We start from the raw sequence: 25,694 nt of genomic DNA on the forward strand, positions 1-25,694 counted from the left end.
AAAAAGGGAGACCAGATTGTATCAAAGGTATATTTTTGGGAGATGCCTTTGATTAGTCGCCAATGGTATACGAGGCGTTCTGATAAAGCAGGCCTGTCCAACTTCAAGTAGCCTGTGATCTACAATCCAGTATCAAAAACAGTCAGTGATCTACCACCCAGGGATGGGTGCAGGGTGGGTGGGTGGGTGCTGGCTACTTCCCCCGAAGGGGCAAGGATGGTTGCAGGGTGGGCGGCACGGATGGGTGCAACTTGACCAAGCAAAACTTAAGGCAATTTTGCCAGCAAGAATGGCCCCTTTATGACCTCAGTTTGGATTGGATTTGGATCAGTGAACTTGTTGTTTGGCCTGAATTCGGAATAATAGATCGCAGCATTATTTTGAAATTGTTGGAGTTCCTTAGGAATGCTGGGAAATGGGATGAACATGACTATGGAGAATTGTTTCATGATTTGATGTTGAAACCTGTTTTGACGAAGCCTTGTAAGTTTCTGTCAGCCTTAGAAAAGACTCCTCTGCATAAACCCTGTGTCCCTGCCCCCGATACTTTCTGATCCTGAAGGATATGACCCTCCCCCTTATGTGTCTCACCCCAATCCTGTCCCTGTTGATGACACTCTTGTTCACCCTGACCTGGCGCCATCCCCAATTCAAGATGCACCCTCAGGCAGAACGTCCCTGTCAGGGGTTCAGGAGCAGAGACGCAGAGAAGGGAGGAAGCAGAGAGCGAGGGGGAGGAATCCGAAGGGAAAATGAGTGATGATGACGACCCGAGATCTCCAAGCCTAAGCAGTGAGTCAGAGGACTCCCAAAAGGGAGCCCCAGTGAGCAGAGCAAGGGGGGGATCCGGGGGGACACCCCAGGAGGAAGGGAACAGAGGAGATTCAGAGAGCAGCAGCTGGAAGTCGGGACCCACGCTCAAGACTGAGAGCAGCAGGGAGGAAGGTAGCCAGGCATCGGGTTCCGGAGGCTGTCAGCAGGAGGGAGGGCACGAGTCAGGGGTGGTCACGCCCTCCTCAGAGAGCGAGGCAACGGTTAAGAGGAAAGTAGAGAGTTGGGGGCGCGCGCCAAGTTCAAATGCAGCGGAAGCTGGAGCAGTAAGCAGCCCGGAGAGTGAGCCAGGTCCTAAAGCCCGCCGCAAGGAGGCAGAAGGATCAGGGGGGTCAGCGTCAGAGGAGAGTAGAAGGGAGGAGGCCCAGGGGGGCAGAAGGACCCAGAGACGTAGGGAGAGGCGAAGGAGGTGGAGCAAGGCTAGGGTATTAAGCTGGTGTGCAAGAGGCGGGGACTCAGACGGGTCTTCGCCGACCTAGGGCAGAAGGTGTAGAGCTGCACGCTGCAGTTCGGAAATGAAACCTGTAACTTAATAAAGACTCTTATAAAGTGAACGCTGGCGGACTTGGTCCTATGTGAGCTGGGACTGGGTGGCAGCTCTGACAGTAAGACCCGTCTCTTAAAAGCTTCGGACACCTGATATCTCGCAGCGGAGAGAGAGGCAGCTGGAGGAGGGGATCGGTGTTTGGGAGCAAGCTCACGACGGTTAGCAGAGATGACGGAAGCAGAGAAAGTTGCAGCGCTGCAACAGGCAGTTACCCAATTGAACGCGGAGGTACTGGCATCCAAGAAGAGGGAGGAGGATGCGGCAGCCGCCTACAGAGATCTCCACGCCAGGTTTGAAGCATGGGTTAAACACGGGCAGCCAGGACCCAGACCGGAGGGGGTTGGGTTGGCACGGAGAGCAGGAGGGCTTGTGGCTCACTTCGATGGGAATTTACAACAGTACCCCAATTTTCGAGCAGACGTAATGTGCGCACTGCAACTGCTGGCAAAAGACTTTAGAGATGAGGAAGAGAAAGTGGGGTTCATACTATCCCATTTGCATGGGGATGCTAAAGCGTGGCTACGCAATTTGTGGAGGGATAAAGATCCGGCGCTTCAGAATGCAGATGCCTTTATCAAAGCGATGGATGCGTGTTTTTTGTCTACTATTGATGTGGATCTTGCCCGACGGGAGATTCATGGACTGAAACAAGGGAGGGCAAGCGTCCGGCAGTACCACGCCCGCTTTTTTGCGCTGGTCAGTGCCTTAGAGTGGGACCGGGATTCGCCCCCTGTCAGAGACCTGTTCTGGGAGGGTCTAAGCTCAGCGGTCAAGGATGAAATTGCAAGGGGGGAGAGGCCCCGAAGCACGCAGGAGGTGGTCCAAAGGGCGCTGACTGTGGGGGTGAGGCTGGAAGAACGTCCCTGGTGCAGAGATGAAGGACGTGGAGGGCGCGAAGCAGCGAGAAGTTTCTCTTTCGTTCCAAGAGAAGCAGCGCGTGCGCAATCCACACCTCCGCCAGGAGGGGGAGGGGAACCGATGGAGGTTGGAGGTGCAAGGGCTCAGTCAGCAGCCAGAGCCCAAGCACCGACAGCAGTGAAAGCGAAGCCTCCTAGAGGGAACAGGAAGTGTTACATCTGCGAGGATCCAGGCCATTTGGCGAAAGAGTGTCCCCGGAGGCTCCACAAGCACACTGCAGCCTCAGCAATGGTGACTGCAGCAACGCAGCAAGGAGAACCACAGCAGGGAAACGACGATGTCTGGCTGGAGACAGAGGCACTGGGGCCCAGCCAGACGCATCAGTGAAGCAGTCCCCAGCGATCTTGCAACCCACGGACCCCCTCCCACCCAAACCAGTAGTGCAGCTCACAGCATCTCTCCAGCTACCCGATGGCGTCACTATCGAAGTGCCGCTTTCTGTGGATTCTGGAAGCAACGCAGACTTTATAGCGCAGGATTTTGTGGAGCAGCACGCTATACAGCTACTGCCTGCCACTCTGCCCCTGCAAGTCGTCACAGTGGATGGCAGAGAGTTGCTAGGGGGGCAGGTGGTGAAGCAAACGCCACCGATGGTGATGCGCCTTGGCAACCACAGGGAAGTCATCAGTTTTTATGTCACCCAACTGTCGGACACGCCCATTGTGTTGGGCATGAGTTGGCTGGACAGGCACAGTCCGACACTGGCTTGGTACCAGAGACAGCTGATCTTCGGCTCCTCTTATTGCGCAGAACACTGCATCCTGCCCAGACAGGAGGGAGAGGAGGAGGAATCACAACTGCAGTTGGGAACGTTGCAAGCAGTCCCCCACAAATACGCGGACTTTCTGGAGGTCTTCTGCGAGAAAGAGGCTGACAAGCTACCACCGCACAGGCAATATGACTGCAAGATTGACCTCCTACCAGGGGCGACGCTGCCGAAAGGGAAGCTGTATTCCATGTCTGAGGACGAATTACAGGAACTCAAACAGTTCATAGATCACAATTTGCAGCGCGGTTTCATCCGGGAGTCCAGGGCAGTAGGGGGCAGTCCTGTTTTCTTCGTGAAGAAGAAGGACACGCCCCAGAAAAGACTGGTGGTGGATTTTCGCCTCTTAAACAAGATGACCAAGCCTTCTGATTTCCCCATGCCCAGGATTGACGACCTGCTAGCGACGGTGCGCAAGGGACGCGTGTTCACCAAGTTGGACCTGCGAGGTGCGTACAATCTCATCCGCATGAGGGAGGGCGATGAGTGGAAGACAGCCATGTTCACGCCTCTGGGCACCTACGAATACAGAGTGATGCCGTTTGGATTGCAAAACGGTTCTCACTGTTTCCAAGCTTTCATGCATCATGTGTTGGCGGGACTCCTTTACAAGAAGTGCGTCTGCTTTCTGGATGACATCCTGATATTCTCCGACTCGCAGCAAGCCCATGACCAAGATGTTCGGGAGGTGCTGAAGAGGCTGCAGCAGCATAGACTGTACGCCAAACTGGAGAAGTGCCAGTTCGACACGACGGAGGTGGATTTCTTGGGTTACAAGTTGTCGGACAAGGGGCTAGCCATGGACAGCGCCAAGGTTCGTGCGGTGTTGGATTGGAAGAGCCCGCGCAATCGGAAGGAGGTCCAGCGGTTTGTCGGCTTCGCCAACTTCTATCGCAAGTTTATCAAGGGGTTCGCGATGCAGACGGCGGCCATTACGGACACGCTAAGCTCCAAGAAGAAGAAATTCATCTGGACGGAGCAGGCGGAGCAGTCCTTTCAGGCACTCAAGCGTCTCTTCGCGTCGGAAGAGCAACTGCTGCATATCGACCCCAGCAAACCGATGCGGGTAGAGACAGACGCGTCCGATAGAGCAGTGGGAGCTGTCCTGCTGCAAAGGGACCCACAGGGGGTCTGGAGTCCGGGAGCGTTCTACTCCAGAAAGCTCAGCAAGTCGGAGCAGAACTACACCATCTGGGACAGGGAGTTGCTGGCCATTCATGCAGCTTTCAAGGCGTGGAGGCACTTCCTGATCGGCGCCAAGCACACGGTGCAGGTCTGCACGGATCACAAGAATCTGGAGCACTGGCGCACGGCTCAGTTCCTGAACCAGAGGCAGATACGTTGGGCGGAGTTCTTTGCTGACTTCAATTTCCGAATAGAGTACGTCCCAGGCGACACCAATGTCATGGCGGATGCACTGTCCCGCAAACCGCAATACCTCGAAGAGGCGACGCCAGCGGCAGCCATGCACATCTTCGCGCCAACAGCGTGGGCGTGCGCTTCAGCCACAGTAGACCTGGATGCGGTGCGGCGGGCGTTGCAGGACGACTCCTTCGCGCGGGCGAAGATGGCAGAGGTGCACAAGGGCACGGCGAAGGGCGACGAGTTCCAGATACGAGACGGCTTGCTCTTACGTAAAGGGGCCATCTACGTGCCGGGAGACGAACTTCGCGCCAGGGTACTGCAGCAGCTGCACGACGCACCCACGGCCGGGCACTTTGGCACGGAAAAAACGGTGGAATTAGTCGCAAGGGACTTTTGGTGGCCCAGACTGAGAGGGGAAGTCGCGGACTACGTTGCGAGGTGCGACACCTGCCAGAGGGCCAAACCGGTGCACAAACCACCGGCGGGACTGCTGGAACCGCTGCAAACGCCGTTTGAACCGTGGGAGAGAGTGGCCCTGGACTTTGTTACGGATCTACCCAGCTCGAGAGGCAAGACAGCTGTACTAGTGGTGGTGGACTTGTTCACCAAGATGGCACATTTCATTCCGTGTGCGAAGGTGGCCACGGCGGAACAAACCGCCAAACTGTTCATAGATCACGTGTTCAAAGTGCATGGTCTGCCGCGGTCTATCCTGTCCGACCGCGGGCGCCAGTTCGTCTCGAATTTCTGGCAGAAGCTGATGAGTTTTCTAAATGTCAAGGTCGATCTGGCATCAGCAAGACACCCGCAGACCAACGGGCAAGCAGAGAGAGTCAATGCCATCATGCAGCAGTACCTGAGATGCTATGCCAATCAACAACCTGCGACCTGGGTGGATTACCTGCCGCTCGCCGAGTTCGCTTACAACACGAAGCACGTGTCCACAGGGGTGACGCCGTTCTTCGCCAACAATGGGAGGAATCCCAGAACCTTCCCGGGACGGGAGAGAGTGGGGGACGGAGAACCACAGACGGCGGACGCGTTCGCGTCAGAGTTGCAGGCGGTACACGATCAACTCAGACGGCAGCTGGAGCTCACTAAGCACGCCTACAAGGTGCAAGCTGACAAGCACAGGCGGGTTGGCGAAGAGATCCAAGTGGGAGACTGGGTCTGGTTGGCAGCCCACGCAGTGCCGACCAGGTCACTAGCCAAGAAGAAGTTGGGGCACAAGCAAATTGGTCCGTACCAAGTCGAAGCACAGATCAACCCGGTAGCCTTCCGACTGGCGCTGCCGGAGGGTTCCAGAATGCATCCGGTGTTCCACAGGTCGGTGCTCACTCCCTACAAGGCACCTCACAGATTCCAGGAGCCAGGGACGGCACCGAGTCCGTTCCGGGAGCGGACGGAGATGCGAGGGGTGACGCAGCAAGACCCCATCAACGAGGTCACGGAGATTTTGGACTCCAGATGGGGAGAAGAGGGAGTCGAATACCTCCTAGCCAGAGAGGGCACCCGGGCCAGCGCCAATAGCTGGGTGCCAGACTACGCTTTGGAGGAACCCCTGCTCAAGGACGAGTTTCATGCCCTTTTCCCACACAGACCCATGCCAGCGAGCTTCTTCGACGACTGGCTGTTCACGCCCACACTTTCTTCCAGCACGTTCCATGGATTCGACTCGGACGGGGAACCCGCACTGAGCACCCGTTCCCCAGAAGGATCGCCGGCGGGTTCGGCGTCAGACACCTCGTATTGGTGGGACGATCGACCGGAGGAGCAATGGCGCCGGAAGTGGCTGGAGATGCCAGGTCGAGCGACCGACGCAGAGACTGACATGGACGTGTTCGGGGAGGACCTTGGGTTCGAGCACGGCGGTACAGAGATGGAAGCGGAACAGGTCAACGTCGGCGACCGCGAGGAGGAAGACTCGGAGGTCTTCAGTTGGCGGCCAACCACGGGGAGCGAACTGTATCCGGCATTCCCTCCCGTGATGATGGAGCACCCAGCACCCACACCTGAAAGCGGGGAGGGGGGAAGGGGGGGCTTCGAGGGGGGGATGGATGTCAGGGGTTCAGGAGCAGAGACGCAGAGAAGGGAGGAAGCAGAGAGCGAGGGGGAGGAATCCGAAGGGAAAATGAGTGATGATGACGACCCGAGATCTCCAAGCCTAAGCAGTGAGTCAGAGGACTCCCAAAAGGGAGCCCCAGTGAGCAGAGCAAGGGGGGGATCCGGGGGGACACCCCAGGAGGAAGGGAACAGAGGAGATTCAGAGAGCAGCAGCTGGAAGTCGGGACCCACGCTCATAACTGAGGGCGGCAGCAGCTGGAAGTCGGGACCCACGCTCAAGACTGAGAGCAGCAGGGAGGAAGGTAGCCAGGCATCGGGTTCCGGAGGCTGTCAGCAGGAGGGAGGGCACGAGTCAGGGGTGGTCACGCCCTCCTCAGAGAGCGAGGCAACGGTTAAGAGGAAAGTAGAGAGTTGGGGGCGCGCGCCAAGTTCAAATGCAGCGGAAGCTGGAGCAGTAAGCAGCCCGGAGAGTGAGCCAGGTCCTAAAGCCCGCCGCAAGGAGGCAGAAGGATCAGGGGGGTCAGCGTCAGAGGAGAGTAGAAGGGAGGAGGCCCAGGGGGGCAGAAGGACCCAGAGACGTAGGGAGAGGCGAAGGAGGTGGAGCAAGGCTAGGGTATTAAGCTGGTGTGCAAGAGGCGGGGACTCAGACGGGTCTTCGCCGACCTAGGGCAGAAGGTGTAGAGCTGCACGCTGCAGTTCGGAAATGAAACCTGTAACTTAATAAAGACTCTTATAAAGTGAACGCTGGCGGACTTGGTCCTATGTGAGCTGGGACTGGGTGGCAGCTCTGACAGTCCCCATATCAGACTCGCTCATTGGTTTGGTCTCAGCATCCTGAGGACCCTGGGAGTGGGGAGAGGACAACCCAACAGGGCTCCTTTGGGTGTCCCCTGGACAAGCTGAGGGAATTTGGTGCTGTAGGTGGAGAAACGGAGCCAGGGGAGGCCAACGAGGCTGAAATCTTCCTGTTGGATTGGGGTTTAGAGGATTTGAGCAGAGGCCTTGCTAATCTGGCTCGCATCCACATGGGTGGGCACCCCCTCTCACCATTCTCTCATCTGCAAAGGAGGCGCAGGAGGAGCAGAGCTCACCTTGAGCACTGCCTCTAATGGATATTCTAACTTTTAAGCTTTAAGCCAGGGCAAGAGGCAGCAACAGCAGTTCCCACCTCTCCGCTGCAGACTGACACCAGAGCATCAGGGTACACTCGCTGCAAGTGGGGGCCTAACTTGCAGGCAGGCAAGTCTTAGAGACACTCATTCGGGGGCCTGCATCTCTACCTGGTGCTGGTGGTGCAGCAGCAGCAGCAGCCTGGCCTTAGGAGTCTCATTCAGTAAAATTGCATAGGCTGTCCCCACCAAAGGCTGTCCCGCTGACCAGCCTCTCTCTGCCTGGACACCATAGCTAGCTTGTAGGGTGCCTGCCTGGCCTTTTAAACAGCCCCTGAATGAGGAGCTCACAATGCCTCTCTTAGCTACTCACTGAGGTCACAGAGCCTGTTCTGCTGACCAGCATCCACCTCTCTGCCTGGACACCAGAGAACAGCTGGGTCAGGGAGGGAGCCAGCCAGCCTTTATAGACAGGTGAGAAAGGAGGGGAAGGCAGCCCAGTGTGTAGCCGCTCTTGCAGACCTTGTGATTTCTTTTAGGCTATGATACATTCTGCATTCTTGTACAATAGACATGGAGAGCGGTGCAGGTAACGTGAAGATGAGTAGCTGTTTGGAAGCTATCTTTTTTATCTTCTGTTTAGTTTTAGGTGTGATTTTAGGAGGGCCACGGAGTCATAAGTTACTTCTAACTTCTTCATATTCTTTTGGCATCCAGGATAACTTGACATTTCTTATCTCGCTAGGGATGACAATTTTATAACCCCAGCAGTACTCAGGGGATAAACACCTTGGTTGGTTAGTTGAGGAGCTAATATTTGTTCAGGTTGCTTTTGTCATGCCACACTGCCTCAAAGTTGTGTTCCTTGTCCTCCTTGATGCCTTTATAGCATTGGTGAGTGAGGTTCGGGACATGCAGTGGGTGCCTCACAACACAGCCCCTCTCTTCCTGGGCCACGACCTTCAACAGGAAGGAGTGATGAAAGGACCACCTGTGCCCCAAGGCTCTTCAGCTCCGTGCCCAGAGTCTCATAGTCCCTTGCTATAGGCTCTGTGTGGCAGTATCATTTGTATCCACATGAATCTGAAGGAAGCGGTAGCGCTCAGTGGTCTTGATAACACTTGGCAACTTCTCCGCCACATCGTCAATTTTTGCACCTGGAAGACAGCACACCTCCCGGGACATCCTGTTTCCTCCGCACACTGCTGCCTCTGTTCCCCTCAGTTGGGAGACACCTATCACCACCACTCGTCTCCTCCTCCTCTGGGGAGGGCAGGAATCATTCGATGTGCTGTGCCTTCCAAAGCCTGCTTGGAGTGCTCTAAGTCTGCACCTGCTGCTCTTGAGTCTTCCCCTCTTGTCTACTGGAGCTTACTTTGATATCATGGGGATCAGTTACAAAGGCAGGAACCGTACGGTTTGAGTACTTTCTACAACAGTTTGTATATTAGTAGCAGCAGACGTCGGTCTATGGATGGATTTGTTGAGTTTGTCCCAGAGTCGAGTTCTTGGGATGGAGTCAAAGGCTGCTTTAAAATCTACAAATGCTGCGAATAGGTGGTGGTTGTGGTGCGACATGTATTTCTCAGCTAGGTGCTGTAAGATCAGGCAGTGATCCATTGTGGATCTCTCTTGTCTAAATCCTGCCTGTGCATCATCAAGAATCTTCGCTCTTTCTATCCATTTGCACAGTTTCTCACTGAGGTGTTTAGCATATAGTTTACTTACTATATTCAGGAGGCTTATAGGTCTATAATTGGAGGGATCGTCCCTCCAGCCTTTATTGTAAATAGGAATAATGATGGAAGTCCCCCAGTTGTGTGGGATCTGTGCGGTTCTATCTATGTGAATAGAGAGGCTGGCAAGGGGGCCCACCAGTTCACATTGGTTTTAAATAGTTCCGCTGGTATACAGTCAATTCCGGGGGGCTTTCCCGTTCTTTAGTTGGTCAATCAGCAGATGGATCTCTGTTAATGAGACTGCTGGCCATGGCTGTATCTGATCATCCGGTATGTCTAATGCATAGGACTCATCGCTGGATTCCTCGTAAAGATTATGGAAGTGCGTTTCCCAGGCTTTCATTGATATGCAGCAGGATAGTTGTGATAGGCCACTATCCGGCTGTACAGCTACGATTCTCCAGAATAATGATGGATTACTTGATTTGGAAGCCTCTATCAGTTGCTGCCATAATAACTTCATTGCGTATCTTTTCTTTTGTGTCAGAAGTTTTTTGTAACTTCTTTTGGCTTCAAGCATCTTTTGTCTGTTATCCTCTGTTGGATTATCCTTATGGCAGATGAAGGAGTGGATCAATAATTTTTGGAGGTAATACACTCATGATTGAACCACTCCCTGGAAGTTTTCCGACGGTGGGGAGATGTAGGGAAATGGTTGCTTATGGATAAGCGCATGGGCGAAAGTTTATTGCAGGGTTCAAGTAAGAAGCGTTGCTTGGAGTATGAACAGCGCGTGAACAGCTCATGCGATCTCAATGATTGGTCCACATAGCATAGCCTGATGGTGGCATGATACCCATGTATGGTATTGTCTTTATCTGCCGGCTGATACAATGTTCTATTTTTTCCTTAGAGAGAATTTTTTTTTTTTTTTTTGCAGTACAAAATAAATGTTGGGCTGCAGCAGCTCCTAGAGCTGTTAGATTCCCTCAATTCATCTTGGCGTGAGACTGATTATTACTGATGACGAGCTGGCTCTCGTCATTTGGTGCCCCGTGTGTTCGATTCCGGACTTCGCGACGCTACGAACCTCTCAGCACTCACCTCGCCCAGCAAGGGTTTCAGGCGCCTTTCATCCTCTGTGGATCCCGGTGAGTGCTCCCTCTCTTTCCCCCCCCCCCGCTTCTCTAGCTATCATGGGTCATTCTCTTTCTGCACCGCAGAAGAAATTTTTTGATGAACTTAAATTTCTCCTGGCCAGTAACAACCTTGTTGTTCTGGATGCCGATCTTAAGGCACTTATAGAGGCTCTGGACACTCACTGCCCCTGGTACCCCCAGGATGGCACTTGGGACCTAAAAGACTGGGAAAAGATAGGACATTTTTTCCACAACCATCCTCAAATTGATGTCAAAGTTTTGCATGCCTGGTATAAAGTCTACAAAGCTATGTCGAGCTTAACTCCTGCAAATATCCTCCTAGCTGCCACATCGGCTGTTTTACCTATCTTCCCAGCTCTTCCTTCGTCTTTGCATCCCACGTTGCCTTCTTTGGAACCACCGGTTTATGTACCTCCTAAACCGCCAGATCTCTCTCCTTCGGCTCCTCCTGTCCCACCACTGCCTCCTCCACCTCCTTCGCTTTCTACACCACCCACTACCACTCCTCTTCAAGAATCTCTCCGTGCCGCTGCTCCATTGCTGGCTTTTGATTCTGCCACCCCAAACCTTTTTCCTGTCCTTGTTCCTGCCGCTCCGGCAGGTGGGCCACCTCGGCACAAACAGTTCAATTTGAGATTTATAAAGGAACGGTATTCCTCTGTCCGGGACAATGGCTTGCATTCCCCTTATACCCTGGGACTTTTTGGTACCCCTTTCCAACAAGATCTAATCCCAGAGGACATTAAGTTGTTGGCCCGCACAGTAATGCAGCCTCATCAAATGATTTTGTTTGTACAAGCCTGGCACTGGGCTTGTCAACGTCGCGTTGATGGTATTCGCAATAATCTCAACAACGCTGCGCAGGCTGCTCACCAAGCCGTGATTGCCGCCGCTTGTGCTGGACCCAAAGCCCCTGTTATGTTGACCCAAACTGATGTTCTTGATGGGTTAACGGGTGGGGGCAATTTTACTATTGCCCAACAGTTGGCCCTTGATCCTATGTATTGGGCAGCCACCACCACCGCCGCCCAAGAGGCTTTGTCCTCTGTTCCTGATGACAAAAACGAGCGCAGTGGCCGTTGGGGCAGCATCAGACAGGGCCCTACAGAGCCTTATGGACAATTTGTCGATCGCTTGTGTAACACCCTTAAGCGACAAGTTCAGGACGTGGCAGCCCAAGAAGTGATTGTCCGCCAGCTTGCGTTTGATAATGCCAATGAGGACTGTAAGCAAGCGCTGCGCCCTTTGATGACAACTCCCAATATAGCCATTGCAGATATGCTTAAAGCCTGCCAATCGGTGGGGACTGAGACACATAAAGCTCACCCACTAGCCACGGCTTTGTCCTCCACCGTGTCCCAGAATCCTGCCAAGGATAAAACCTGTTTTGGATGTGGCAAAGTGGACCATTTTCATGCGCAGTGCAGATCCACCACACAGCAACGTCGTCCTAGCACAAAGTGCCCCACTTGCAAGAAGGGTTTCCACTGGGCCAACCAGTGCCGCTCCGCCGCGCCTCAGCAAAACCAGCGGAACCAGCCGACGGGAAACCAGCAGTCGGGCCCACCCCGAGCCCAGGCTCAACAATAGGGGATCCAGCGCATTCTCCGGTCATCCCACCTCCGGCTTTACCTCACCTCCTTTTAACTCAGGACTTACGCCTGCCAGTCCCCTATGTGCCGCAACAAGTTAGAGTGTCAGTGGGGGCTGGTTTTTCTTCTTCGGCACAGTGCCTTGTTTTTCCATTGTCATAGGTCTTGTGGCAAGGGGTCCACCTTGTTCCAGATGTTTTACATGGGTTACAACAAAATGACCCCTATGTGACTGCATTCTCTGATCGCCTGGCGCATCTGCAATCTGGCTCTCCTGTAGCAAAAATCATATGCATCCCGGGGTCAGCCCAGAACCATGACCCTCTCGTTGCTGCTACTTTTTCAGTCACAGAGGAGCGACCAAAGATCCAGATGCCCCTTGGGGGGCACACGATTGATGGCGTTCTGGATACCGGCGCTGATTGCTCCGTGATCGCCTCCAAGGATTGGCCCCCTGCTTGGCCCACCGAACCAGCTTCTACTGTTGTTGGCGTTGGAGGCTTTGCCTCGGCCTGCCGCAGCAGGAATCCTATTTTGATCCAAGGCTCACAAGGTTTTGAGATGACCATCTTACCACTGGTTCTGGACATCCCTGTCTCCCTTTGGGGGCGAGATCTGCTTGCCGCAGCGGATACCACCATTTCTACAAATTTATGCTGAGGGCCGCCCCTGCCATGCCCCGGACTGCGCTTTCTCTTTGTTGGACGACTGACACCCCCGTGTGGGTAGATCAGTGGCCCTTGCCTAAACAAAAGCTTGCAGTGGCGGCCCAGCTAATTGCAGAACAACTCGAACTGGGGCACATTGAACCTTCTACCAGCCCGTGGAATACACCCATTTTTGTCATCAAGAAGAAGGCCTCTGGCAAATGGCGCCTCCTTCAGGATCTCCGAAAGGTCAATGAGCAATTGCAACCAATGGGGACCTTACAACCTGGCATTCCGAATCCTAATATGTTGCCACAAGACCATCAGCTTGCAGTCATCGATCTCAAGGATTGTTTTTTCTCTATCCCTTTGGCGTCACAGGACAGACAACGGTTTGCTTTCACATTACCTGTCCTAAATAATTCTCAACCCACTCAACGCTTTCAATGGGTTGTCTTACCTCAAGGAATGCGGAACTCTCCAACTTTGTGCCAATGTTTTGTGGACAAGGCACTTCAGCCGTTCCGCGAGCGCCACCCAGCGGTCATTTGCTATCATTACATGGATGATATTTTGCTCTCAGCACTGCATGTCTCTGACGAGCTTCTCAAGGATTTAACCCATGCTATGATGAAGGCAGGGCTGACAGTAGCTAAAGAAAAAATTCAGCGGACCCTGCCTATTATGTATTTAGGACACAAGTTGACTGCAGCTGCTGCCATTCCAGTTGCGCCTCAACTACAGTTCCCTGATCATCTTAAATTGGTGGATTTACAACAACTTCTTGGACAGCTGAATTGGATAAAGAGTTACTTGGACCTGCCCACCTCCACTCTGTCTCCACTATTTTCTGCCCTTAAAGGACATAAGGATCCAGCAGACAAGATCACAGTTACCCCTGCAATGGAAGAGGCTCTAACAACCGTGAACAACCATCTCCGCAGATGTATGGTGGACAGGATCCCTTCTCTTTCCAGGGCACAGTTATCACTTGCAGTGTTTGCCACCCCACTCCTTCCAACGGCCATATTGTACACCACTGGCCAGAAGCCTGGGACTGTGTCTATTGTGGAATGGCTTCATTTGCCTCATACTCCCCCACGTAATGTATATGCTACACCCAATAGCGTCATGGATCTTGTTGCCAGGGGCAGACATCGAGCCCTGGCTCTCTCCGGACTGGACTTATTATCAGTCTATCTACCCTTCTCTCAGGAAGAATTTATGCATTTGATGATGACAGCCGTTTGTACTCAAATAACTTTTGCTGATTTTGGGGGGAAAATTGTTCACAATCCTCCCAGAGAACCTCGTCTATCTTTCCTTACAGGGCTGAGATATGTCCTCCGAACTGCTTTATCCCCCTTGCCCCTGCCCTCCGCCCTCACGGTTTTTACCGATGGCACCAAGTCCAGAGGGGGGGTGGTGTGGGAAGAGGAGGGGGATTGGAAAAGTTTGTACACTCCTGGGCAGTCCTCAGCACAACGTGCTGAGTTGGCAGCTGTAATTTTAGCTTTCCAACAGTTTGCTCAATCTCATTGTGGATACTCAGTATGTATATAATCTGTTGAATGTGTTACCGCTGTCGTATATTACTCCTGCTATTGATGATAATTTGTTTACATTGTTCTCCACTTTGGAGGGCTTGGTACAAGCCAGAATTTGTCAGTTTTATGTAGCACATCTTAGATCACATACTGGTCACCCTGGCTATTTGGCAGAAGGTAATGACCGGGCAGATCAAGCTTTGAAGGATGGCATCTTTTCTTTATTTTCTGACCCATTTGAGAGTCATTCAGTATTTCATCAAAATGCTAAGGTGTTAGCTAAATCCTTTTCATTACCTATTTCTCAAGCTCGAGACATTGTGTCACAGTGCGCTGTGTGCTCTAAATCACCCACAGTCATCCCTTATGATGCAGTCAACCCTAGAGGTCTGCATCCCCTGGCAATTTGGCAAGTGGATGTCACCCACACGCCATCTTTGGCTCCATTTTCTAAAGTACATCTCACTGTGGATACTGCCTCTGGCTTTATTTGGGCCACTCCCCTAAAAGGAGAGACCACTCGTCATGTTATTCAACATTTGACGCATTGTTTTGCTGTTATGGGAAAACCCCATACTTTAAAGACTGATAATGCTCCTGCATATGTTTCTCAGGCCTTTTCCACATTTTGCTCTCTGTGGGATATAAGGTTGATTCATGGTATTCCTTTTAATTCTACAGGACAAGCAATAGTTGAGCGTGCCCACTTGACTTTTAAGACCCTTCTCAACAAGCAATTGGGAGGCCGCTCGGCTACTGTTTCTGAAATACCTAATATTGTACATCAAGTGTTGTTTACCTTAAATCATCTGTTGTACCCTCATAATAGGAATTTTACACCTGCTGAACTTCACTTTAGGAAGGAAGAAGTGTTGCAGCGCCCTTTAGTGTCTTACAGGTTGCTTCCAGATCCGCAGTGGAAGGGTCCAACTTCTTTGATTTCCTGGGGTCGCGGATTCGCTGCCATTGACGTGGACGGAGAAACACGATGGGTTCTGGCCTGGTGCGTTCGACCTTGGCGCTCTTCTGTTGCCTCGTCTTCGCCCAAGGAGACACCAGCGCCTTGAAACCGTATTTTACGCTGTCTGCCAGTGATGACCTCCCACCTGACCTCAACCCGCATTGCAGTTGGAGACATCGCCACATTGATGTGTCCTGGATAGAGTCACCTTCCACAGCTGTTCCAGTGTTTCCCGGCACGTTGAAAGGCCATCTTCGTCCCTACCGCATTGGCCCCCTTTCCCCCTGGGAAGCCACCGTGACTACCAATTACCATTATAGTTTTGAAGCCTCTTGTTTGGGAAATGAGCCTGGCTTTGAAGAATGCCCTCGCTGGACTGGCATCGCTTGGGTTTTGCCCCCCAATAGTGGTCATCCCATCTGCACCATCACGTTTCGTTGGGTTTGGACTTTTGGCTCGGCAGTACAAAGAGCAGTAAATGAGGCCTATTTAGAGCAAATGGGCTCCTGTGTTTGCAAAAATGGTTGTGTGGCTTCTTCTGGATTGTGGTTTTTACATGCCAATAATCGAGCCACGAAATATCACGCAGGTTGCTCGGAAGCGGCCATTGGAGTGATTTACCATTCTCATCCTTATTGCCCCCCCCAAGCAACCAGTATGGCATCGTCCCGATTGGCCACACAATTCTACTTCACACGGATGGAGCCCTTCCGTGGACACTGTGAAGTGCCGCCTTCATCGTGCTGCTCCTTTGCAGAAGGCCCGGAAGCCTGAACCTTATCATCAGATTTGGAGTAATAATACCTATGTTAGGGACATAAATCATTTTGCTTCTATACTTAATCTTTCTGAATGTTGGGTGTGTATGCATATACCTCCTCAATCAAAGAGGTCTGGCATATTATTGCATGGCATTCCAGTAAATGCTTCATATAAGATTAGTAATAATATGAAGGATAATCGTACAAGTTCACCCCCTGTGTTTTTGTCACTTGTAGAAGTAGCGTCTCATTGTTTTTGTTTCAATCATAATAGTAGTAAATTTTTAGGTCATTATCCATATTGTAATTGGACCTATGAGTATGTTAATGGATCTTCTTGTTTTCTTAATGTTACCGCTATGAGTGGCAGGCCAAGAGTTTTAGTTAATAATGTCATGACCAACATGACTTATGAACAACAGGCTGCGTGTAGAGATTTCTATGTTTGGTTGGATTGGATGAAGAAGAGCAGCAAATCTACATGTTTGCTTCAATCTGATTTATGGTTATTCTGTGGCACAAGAGCCTACAAAGAAATCCCCTTTGCTTTTTCTGGAACTTGCACTTTAGGAGTAGTCATACCCCTGGTGCATAAAATGGACAAGCTCCCAGCAGTCCGTTTGCGTAACAGAAGGGAAGTACAATCACCTGTTTCTCGATATATAGGGACAGCCATCTCTAGGTCCCTTATGCCCTCTTTAGGTGTAGCCATGAATTACCGTGATCTGCATAGATTGGCAAACTGGACCGAGGCTTTGTTTAATTCTACCATCTTGGCCTTAAAAACAATTAACAAAGAAATGTCAGTAATAAGAGATGTAGCTCTTCAAAATAGTTATGCCTTAGATGTAATCCTTGCCTCCAAAGGTGGAGTTTGTGCCTTGATTCATTCTCATTGTTGTATGTATATATCTGATCAATCGGCCAATATTAAGAGGAACAGCCATTTTACATCTGGTCCTAACCAATGTTGATGACCTGGTTAGTGGGGTAGAAGTGGAAGGATCATTAGGCGCGAGTGATCATGCTCTTCTGAAGTTTACTATACAGCGGAAAGGAGCAGCCAAGCATACTAGGACTCAATTTCTTGACTTTAAGAAAGCCGACTTCATAAAACTTAGAGAAGTTCTGGGTGAGATCCCATGGACAACAATACTAAAAGGAAAGGGAGTTCATGATGGCTGGGAGTTTGTTAAGAGGGAGATAGTAAAAGCACAACGTCAGGCAATACCAATGAGACGGAAACATGGAAGGTGCCTAAAGAAGCCAGGGTGGCTATCTAAAGAACTTTTTTTTTTTATAATAATTTTTATTACATTTTTTCCAAATTACAAAGAAAACAAAGAGAAAGGCAAAACAAAAGAAAAAAAAGGAAAAGAGAACAGAAAATCTCAACCATTTCGACAACTTATTTCAAATTTCCATTGGACTTCCCCACATCTCCCACATAAATGCATTCTTGGTAATAAAATTGTCAGCAAATTATACCCTTATTTCATATGTTTCTTTATATTTTCAGTTGCAATTTAAGTTTAAATCTCTTATTCTCCAATTACTCTAAAAATATAGCATAATATCCTTTTTACCCGTTTAAACTCTGATTCTTTCATGAGTGTTATCAGTTTCATAAATAATTAAATTTCATTGCTGGGGCTAACGTTCCAAATCATACGACGTCTTATGTTTCATACAACTTATAATACTTCTGCAAATAGTCTTTAAATTTTTTCCAGTCCTCCTCCATTGCCTCTTCTCCCAAGTCTCGGATCCTTGCAGTCATCTCGGCCAGTTCCATGTAGTTCATCAATTGCGTCTGCCAGTCCTCCAGTGTGGGCAAATCTTGGGTCTTCCAGTGCTTAGCGATAAGGATTCTTGCTGCTGTTGTAGCATACATAAAAAAAGTTCTATCCTTTTTTAACACCTTCTGGCCGACAATGCCCAGAAGGAAGGCCTCTGGTTTCTTGGGGAAGGTGTACTTGAACACCTTTTTTAACTCGTTATAAATCATTTCCCAAAAGGCCTTCAATCTTGGACAAGTCCACCAGAGGTGGAAGAATGTCCCTTCAGCCTCCTTACATTTCCAACATTTATTGTCAGACAAATGGTATATCTTAGCAAGCTTGACTGGGGTCATGTACCACCGGTATACCATTTTCATAATGTTTTCTTTCAAGGCATTACATGCCGTAAATTTCATACCGGTGGTCCATAACCTTTCCCAGTCTTCAGACATAATATTGTAACCAATGTCTTGAGCCCATTTTATCATGGCTGACTTAACTGTCTCCTCCTGAGTGTTCCATTTAAGCAGCAAGTTGTACATTCTCGATAATACCTTGGTCTTTGGTTCTAGCAACTCTGTCTCAAGTTTCGATTTTTCCACCTGGAATCCTATTTTTTTATCTAACTTAAAAACCTCATTAATTTGGGCATAGTGTAGCCAATTTTGCACCCTATCCTTTAGTTTTTCAAAGCTCTGCAACCTCCAATTACCTCCAATGTTTTCTATTATTTCCCAATATTTCGGCCAATGTGCCTCCATATTGGCTGTTTTCCGAGCTTTGGCCTCTATTGGTGAGATCCACCTCGGAGTTTTACTTTCCAATAAGTCTTTGTATTTTTTCCAGACCATATATATTGCTTTCCTGACAATATGGTTTTTGAACATTCCATATGTTTTCCCCTTGTCATACCACAAATACGCATGCCAACCTAACGAATTGTTAAAGCCTTCCAGATCTAGGACATCAGTGTTTTCCAATAAGATCCAATCTTTCATCCAGCAGAAGGCCGCAGCTTCATAATATAACCTTAAGTCCGGCAGGGCAAACCCCCCTCTCTCCTTTGCATCAGTTAGTATTTTAAACTTTATTCGGGGCTTTTTGCCCTGCCAGACAAACCTAGAAACATCCCTCTGCCACTTTCCAAAACATTCCACTCTGTCCACGACCTGCAAGGCTTGAAACAGAAACAACATTTTTGGCAAAACGTTCATTTTTATAACTGCAATTCGTCCTAACAAGGATAATTTCAATCTTGACCAAATTTCAAAATCTTTTTTAACCTCTGACCAGCATTTTTCATAATTATCTTTAAATAGGTTCAAATTCTTAGAAGACAGATTGACCCCCAGGTATTTCACTTTTTTAACAATGTTTAGTTCTGTTTCCTTCTGAAACCCCTCTGTTTCAATAACCGTCAAATTTTTCCCTAACACCTTAGTTTTTTGTTTGTTCAACTTAAAACCCGCCACCCGACCAAATTTCTGAATCAATTCCAAAACTCTTTTTGTACTAGGTTCTGGCTCCTGTAATGTTAAAACCAAGTCATCTGCAAATGCTTTCAGTTTATATTGTTTCGCTCCGACCCGTATTCCTTGTACCTGCCGATCCTCCCTTATCATATTCAGCAAAACCTCCAGGACCGAAATAAACAACAGAGGGGATAGGGGGCACCCCTGGCGTGTTCCTTTTTCAATATGAAGTTCTTCTGTCACCACATTGTTCACTATCAACTTAGCTTTTTGTTCTGAATAGATTGCCTCTATTCCATTCTCAAACCCCCTTCCCACTCCCATCCCTTCCAAATTTTTCTTCATAAATTTCCAAGAAATGTTGTCAAAGGCCTTCTCCGCATCAATAAAAATTAACACTGCTTTGGTGTTAATATTTGTTTGTAAAAGTTCCAGAATATCGATAATGTTCCTGGTGTTGTCAAACAAATGTCTACCTGGGAGAAAGCCTGCTTGGTCCTTATGAATTACTTCATTTAGTACTTTTTTAAATCTATTAGCTAAAACATCCGCAAATATTTTGTAATCCACGTTTAGGAGTGAGATGGGTCGGTAGTTCTTAAGTTGAGTCTTTTCAGTTTCCACTTTAGGTATCAGTGTGATGAATGCTTCTTTCCACGTATCTGGTGCCCTCCCTCCCCCCATAATCTGGTTACAAACCTCCATTAATGGTTGTGTCAAGTGGTCTTTTAAGGTCTTATAGTATTTGGAGGTAAGTCCATCGGGACCTGGAGATTTGCCTAGCTGCATATTCTGAATGGCATCCTCAATTTCCTGTTGTGTTATTTTACAGTTCAAGATTGATCTCTTTTCTTGTGATAATTCTGGAAGGCCGTTTTCTTTCAAAAATTGTTCTATCTCAGTCGCTTCCTCGGGTCCTTGTGTATACAGTTTTTTAAAATATTTCTGGAAACACTTTCTAATTTCTCCCGGTTTCTGAATGTTCTTTCCTTCAACTTCTAGATTGGTAACATAATTTAATTTTTGTCTCTTTTTCAACTGCCAAGCTAGCAGTTTCCCACATTTATTCGCCGACTCAAAAGATCTTTGTTTCATTTGTTTAATCTTCCATTCCACTTCTTGATTAATCAATTTCGCATATTGTGACTGGTGGAATTTAATTTCTCTTAAAGTCTCCTTTGATTTTGGGTTTAATCTTAATTTTTTCTCACCATCTCTTATCTTCTCCAATATCTTATCCTTTTTACCATTCCAGAACTTTTTCTTGATCGTATTCTGTTGTATCAGGAACCCTCTCATAACAGCTTTACTCGCGTCCCAGATTATTCTTTTTTCCACCGAGGTATTCAAATTAATTTCAAAGTAGTCCTTTAAAGCTTTTTGGGCCTTCTTTACAATCTCTTGATCTCTTAACAGGTTGTCATTCATTTTCCATCTGAAGGAATCGGCAGTAGTAAGTCTCATTTCCATTTTCAAAGCGTTATGGTCAGAGCATGTCTTTGGGCAGATTTCTATTTTTATAGTCTTAGGTGCCAGCCCTCTAGTTGTCCAAATTTGGTCGATTCTTGTCCATGACAGATGGGCCTCAGAAAAGAAAGTTCCTTCTTTACCAAGGGGGTTTCTCGTCCTCCATAAATCAATTAAATCCATATTGTCAGTTAATTCAAAAAAGGTTTTTGGTAGTCTTCCATCTTTGGTCAAATTCTGGTTCTGTGACTTATCCATAAAAGTAGAGACAACCCCATTCATGTCTCCCATCATAATGATGTTAGAATAGTCCAGATAGTCCAGTAATGTCTCATGCAGCTTCTTGTAAAATTCTGATTTCCCCTCATTTGGTGCATAAATTCCTAATATCAAAATTTTCTCTCCTTGGGTCGATATTTCAATAGCCAGGATTCTTCCTTGTTCATCTTTAAACAAGAATTTTGGTGAAAGGTTCTCCTTGGCGTAGATCACCACGCCTCTCTTTTTAACTCTGTCTGATGAAATAAATTCTTGGCCTAATCTTTTATTTATTAACACCTTCTTGTGTAACCTGGTCACATGAGTTTCTTGCTATCTAAAGAACTTTTAACTGAATTAAGATTAAAAAAGGATGTGTACAAAAAATGGAAAAGGGGGGAAACCACCAAAGAGGAATTCAAACAAATAGCCAGCACGTGTAGACACAAAGTCAGAAAAGCTAAAGCACAGAATGAACTCAGGCTTGCTAGAGAGGTTAAAAGCAACAAAAAAGGCTTTTATGGGAATGTTCGTAGCAAAAGGAAGAACAAAGAAACAGTGGGGTCACTCAGAGGAGAAGATGGTGAAATGCAAACAGGGGACACAGAAAGGGCTGAACTACTCAATGCCTTCTTTGCCTCAGTCTTCTCCGATAAAGAAAACAATGCCCGACCTAAAGAATTTGGAGCAAATGATTCAGCAAAGGAAACACAGCCCAGAATAACTAAGGAGATAGTACATGAATATTTGGCTAGTTTAGATGTATTCAAGTCTCCAGGGCCAGATGAACTGCATCCAAGAGTATTAAAAGAACTGGCAGATGTGATCTCAGAACCACTGGCAGTCATCTTTGAGAATTCCTGGAGAACAGGCGAAGTCCCGGCAGACTGGAGGAGGGCAAATGTTGTCCCTATTTTCAAAAAGGGGAAAAGAGAGGACCCAAATAATTACCGCCCAGTCAGTCTGACATCAATACCAGGGAAGATTCTGGAGCAGATCATTAAGCAAACAGTCTGTGAGCACCTAGAAAGGAATGCTGTGATCACCAATAGTCAGCATGGATTTCTGAAAAATAAGTCATGTCAGACTAACCTGATCTCGTTTTTTGACAGAATTACAAGCCTGGTAGATGAAGGGAACGCAGTGGATGTAGCCTACCTTGATTTCAGCAAGGCATTTGACAAGGTGCCCCATGATATTCTTGTAAAGAAGCTGGTAAAATGCGGTCTTGACTATGGTACCACTCAGTGGATTTGTAACTGGCTGACTGACCGAACCCAAAGGGTGCTCATCAATGGTTCCTCTTCATCCTGGAGAAGAGTGACTAGTGGGGTGCCACAGGGTTCTGTCTTGGGCCCGGTCTTATTCAACATCTTTATCAACGACTTGGATGATGGACTCAAGGGCATCCTGATCAAATTTGCAGATGACACCAAACTGGGAGGGGTGGCTAACACCCCAGAGGACAGGATCACACTTCAAAACGACCTTGACAGATTAGAGAACTGGGCAAAAACAAACAAGATGAATTTTAACAGGGAGAAATGTAAAGTATTGCACTTGGGCAAAAAAAATGAGAGGCACAAATAAAAGATGGGGGACACCTGGCTTGAGAGCAGTACATGTGAAAAGGATCTAGGAGTCTTGGTTGACCACAAACTTGACATGAGCCAACAGTGTGACGCGGCAGCTAAAAAAGCCAATGCAATTCTGGGCTGCATCAATAGGAGTATAGCATCTAGATCAAGGGAAGTAATAGTGCCACTGTATTCTGCTCTGGTCAGACCACACCTGGAGTACTGTGTCCAGTTCTGGGCACCACAATTCAAGAAGGACACTGACAAACTGGAACGTGTCCAGAGGAGGGCAACCAAAATGGTCAAAGGCCTGGAAACGATGCCTTATGAGGAACGGCTAAGGGAGCTGGGCATGTTTAGCCTGGAGAAGAGGAGGTTAAGGGGTGATATGATAGCCATGTTCAAATATATAAAAGGATGTCACATAGAGGAGGGAGAAAGGTTGTTTTCTGCTGCTCCGGAGAAACGGACACGAAGCAATGGATCCAAACTACAAGAAAGAAGATTCCACCTAAACATTAGGAAGAACTTCCTGACAGTAAGGGCTGTTCGACAGTGGAATTTGCTGCCAAGGAGTGTGGTGGAGTCTCCTACTTTGGAGGTCTTTAAGCAGAGGCTTGACAACCATATGTCAGGAGTGCTCTGATGGTGTTTCCTGCTTGGCAGGGGGTTGGACTCGATGGCCCTTGTGGTCTCTTCCAACTCTATGATTCTATGATTCTATGATTCTATGATTTCTGCTACTATTGATTATATGGAACAAATGATAGCCCATAATCCTTTGAATCCACCCGAAGGTTTTGATCCATGGGAATGGTTGTCTTCTTGGTTACCTAATAGAGCATGGTTAAGAAAACTTTTGCTAATTGGAATTTTGCTTGTTGTAGGATTCATTGTGTTGTGCTGCTGCATTCAATGCCTGCCCTCTTTGTTTGCCCAATGTACTACATGGTGGTACAAACCACGACCTGCCACAGGGATGACGAGAGGAATTTATGTTGCAAAATATAAGCGTTTAGGCAATGAGATAATGATTCTGATTAGGTTTTGTTAAATTTTTTACTTTTCATAAAACAAATAAGAAAAGAGGGCATGTAGGGAAATGGTTGCTTATGCATAAGCGCATGGGCGAAAGTTTATTGCAGGGTTCAAGCAAGAAGCGTTGCTTGGAGTATGAACAGCGCATGAACAGCTCATGCGATCTCAATGATTGGTCCACGTAGCATGGCCTGATGGTGGCATGATACCCATGTATGGTTTTGTCTTTATCTGCCGGCTGATTCGATGTTATATTTTTTTCCTGGTACAAAAATAAATGTTGGGCTGCAGCAGCTCCGGAGGCTGTTAGATTCCCTCAATCCATCTTGGCGTGAGACTGATTATTACTGATGACGAGCAGGTTCTCGTCATTGATACTTCCTACAACTTCCTCTCAGCTGGCCATCTCCAGAGTGCAATTCTCTTTTTCCATCATCTCCATGGAAGATAGTAACAAACTCCAAAGGAAAATTCAAGTGACTATGTTTAAAAATGTGTAGGGAGCATTTGGGAAGATGAATGGTCAACCAGGAAGGGTGACCTGATCACCCTTTTCTCATCCCTGGGCTGCTCTTCCACCTTCCATGATGATATCATCTGATTCTAATATTCTCCTCGCCCCTTCCTCACATTCTGCAGGGTTACCGTAGAGACAGCAGGAAACAACTTTGCACCATCACTATTCCGTTGCCCACTTCTTACCAGACATCGTTCAGTAAGCAGTGGGAGGCGTGCTCTCAGATTAGATAATTGTGGTTTTTGTGTCAGCATTCCTATCAACATGGCAGGTAGGAAATTGTGCTATCTAGATGCTCTCCTGATCTGCTTCATTGTCCCATGAAGCAGACAGAGAAGCCAGCTGAGAAGGTAAGGATTTATAGCCGGGGAATGGATGAAATCTTTGGACAACTTAGAGACAGTAACATACATGCAAGTGGATGCTGTGATAGACAGCATGAGAGAAGGGAGAAAGGCAGATTCTCTGAAAAAGCCACCCCAGTTAGTCAAGGTCCCAGTACCCCCCATGGGGCTTAGATAAGCCATGACTAAGGCCCATTCAATGGCCTTCAGTGGGACTTAGTCTTGAATATATATTTCACTAGATGTGCCAATAAAGTCTGAGGCTCCTTCAAAATCACATATTTATTTTCAGTACTACTGTCCATCTACATTGCGTTTTGTAAAACAATGTACATTGCAATGTCATTGCAAATGACAACATTTTGGAGGTCCCAGGTCACAAAGTGGTTAGATTGGTCTCAACTAGGGCCAGGGCCTTTTCAGTACTGGCCCCGACTTGGTGGAATGCTCTGCCACAAGAGACCAGGGCCCTGCAGGACTTGACATCTTTCCGCAGGGCCTGCAAGACAGAGCTGTTCTGCCTGGCCTTTGGTTTGAACTCACTCTGACCCTTATGTTTCCCTCCCCTTATGGTCTTGATTTACTGGCTACTTTTAAAATGAGGCTGCATTTTAAATTGCATTTTAACCTGTATTTTAAATTGGGTTTTTTTCTCTCCCCCCATTATGTTTTTACTGTGATTTTATTGGTATTAGCCGCCCTGAGCCCGGCTCTGGCCGGGGTATAAATAGAAATTATTATTATTATTAGTCCAAAGCAGCTTACGAACAAAGAGTTTATAGGGAGCAACAACACAAAACATCAGTTTGGGAGGAAAAGCAGTAGATAAATACGCAAATATCCATAAAGATCCACACTGATCCAGAACCGAAAAGCAGTTTGGTTATATTCCGCTCTCGTGTGAGAGCCTGAAATAGCAATTGTTCTTTAGATGAATGATGATCTTTGTTGCTGTTGTAACCCCTATCTCACCGAATTGTAGAAACAGGTGAGCATAACAGGTATAAGATTTAGCCGGTGCCTAAATCATTAGCCAGAGTGGGCCTCTACCATCGTGGAACCTTAGCCCCCATTCCACAGGAACAGAGGAACCCCTCTGTCCAGATTGGGAGCTCTGTCCCTATGCTATTAGCCACAAACAAGGAAATGCTTCTGGTCCTCCAGAAGGTAGAACCCCAAACCCCCCTGGGACCTACTCGTACAGGAGTGGTTGCAAACAGAAATGAATAAAATTCAGGCCTCTTTGCAGAGGATATAATTTTATGCACCTCTGACCCTATCACAGCAGGCAAA

At 48.2% G+C, this 25,694-nt stretch overlaps 1 long non-coding RNA gene across 1 annotated transcript in view; it reads left to right on the plus strand.

Moving 5' to 3' along the window:
- Window positions 1–333: 333 nt before the first annotated feature.
- The window catches only part of LOC309524414, a 29,452-nt gene continuing 4,091 nt past the window's right edge, over window positions 334–25,694 (plus strand). The window contains exons 1-3 of the long non-coding RNA XR_014215899.1: window positions 334–687; window positions 7,298–8,074; window positions 24,180–24,328. This is a non-coding gene — a long non-coding RNA (uncharacterized lncRNA). The remainder of the gene's footprint in view (window positions 688–7,297; window positions 8,075–24,179; window positions 24,329–25,694) is intronic.

The sequence above is a fragment of the Podarcis vaucheri genome (assembly GCF_965113315.1).
Source record: "Podarcis vaucheri genome assembly, chromosome: Z".
NCBI lineage: Eukaryota > Metazoa > Chordata > Lepidosauria > Squamata > Lacertidae > Podarcis > Podarcis vaucheri.